The sequence below is a fragment of the Nycticebus coucang genome, chromosome 18, assembly GCF_027406575.1.
Source record: "Nycticebus coucang isolate mNycCou1 chromosome 18, mNycCou1.pri, whole genome shotgun sequence".
Classification (NCBI taxonomy): Eukaryota; Metazoa; Chordata; class Mammalia; order Primates; family Lorisidae; genus Nycticebus; species Nycticebus coucang.
In genome coordinates this window covers 59,600,004-59,601,522 of record NC_069797.1, presented here as the reverse complement: position 1 = coordinate 59,601,522, position 1,519 = coordinate 59,600,004, and the positions used below count along the sequence as shown (strand labels likewise).

General features: G+C 45.8%; 1 non-coding gene across 1 annotated transcript; it reads right to left on the bottom strand.

The window, feature by feature from the left end:
• Positions 1-638: 638 nt before the first annotated feature.
• Positions 639-739, bottom strand: LOC128571499 (small nucleolar RNA U13). The gene has a single exon (XR_008375901.1). It is a non-coding gene; the product is annotated as a small nucleolar RNA U13 (small nucleolar RNA).
• Between the last annotated feature and the right edge of the window lie 780 nt (positions 740-1,519).

Genomic DNA, 1,519 nt, shown 5'->3' with positions numbered 1-1,519 from the left:
CTCAGGTAAGGCATGACTGAGGCCCCCACCTCTAGCCAGCCCTACTTGTTTGCTTTTTGTCTTGAGCTACAACTCTAGAATATAGTTAGCTGGCAGAGTTGTAAAAATCCTCAGAAGTCATTCATCTAATCATGCCCTTTCACAGATGAGGAAACAGAGGCCAGGAGGGGCAATAGCTTGCCAAACGCCCCTGTCTTTCCTGTTCCCTCAACATCTCAAGCAGTCAAACCAGACCGTGTGCTGGATGCTGGCCTGAAACTGGCTTCCTTCTCCCTTAAGCCCAGAGGAGGGTAAGGGAAGGGAGGGAAAGGAGAAAGAAATTGTTTTTCCACCCTTTCTTGTCAACTTCATCTTGTTGAACCATCTAGAAATGTTTCCAGCAGGAAGGAAGGATCCTCAGACCAACTTTCACTTTGTACAAATAAAGAAACATGGGTCCAGAGAGAGGAAGGGACTTGTCCAGGGTCACATAGGGAGAGCTGGGCCGTACCCAGACATCCTAGGGGCAGTTTTTGTTACATTCTGCATGATCTGGCCCTCATTGACTTTGCTTTATGCTTGGGGCACACATTGTTTGCCCTGAGATAAACTCTCTTCTGGTGTCAGAGCTCATCATAAACAACCTAAGGGCAGGACTAGGCCTTAAGCATCCTGTACTGTACTGACAAAGTTTGAGGGAGGCACATCTCACACATGTGCACAAAGACCCAATCATTATGCTTGTGAATTACAAAAGGATCAACCTAAACTTTGAAGCCCAACTCTGTGATGGACATTGTCATATCTGCTGTCATATTTGGCAGTAATTTGGAACTTACAGAGTGTCAGAACTGAAAGGATCCTCAGAGAACAGAAGTCCAAGTCCTATTTGTTAGGTAAGCAGACCAAGATCCTGAGGGGACATGACTTATGCAACAGCATAATAGGATGGAGTTGTCCCTATCCCCAGGATCCAGGTTTTCTCACCTCCCAGTCCTGTCCTGTTTTCTAATTCTCTTTATCTAATATAAATTTTTTTTAGAGATGGGCTCTAGCTATGTTGCCCAGGCTTGAGTGACTGTTCACAGGTGTGATCACTGTGCACTACAACCTTGAACTCCTGAGCTCAAGTGATCCCCCCACCTCAGGCTTTCTTCTTCTTCTTCCTTTTTTTTTTGCCCTGGGTAGAGTGCCATGGCATCACAGTTCACAGCAACCTCAAACTCTTGGGCTTAAGTGATTCTCTTGCCTCAGCCTCCCAAGTAGCTGGGACTACAGGCGCCCACCACAACACCTGGCTATTTTTGTTGTTGTTGCAGTTGTCATTGCTGTTTTAGTTGGCCCAGGCTGGGTTTGAACCCACCAGCCTCTGTGTATGTGGCTGGCACCCTACCCACTGAGCTACGGGTGCCACCTTCCATTTTTTTTTGCAGTTCCCACAATACCTAGCATTGTGCTAGCCTCATAACTTTTCAATATGCTCAATAAATTCTTGCTAAATGGAATATATATAAGATGCCTTTGTGTACAAGACACTTTT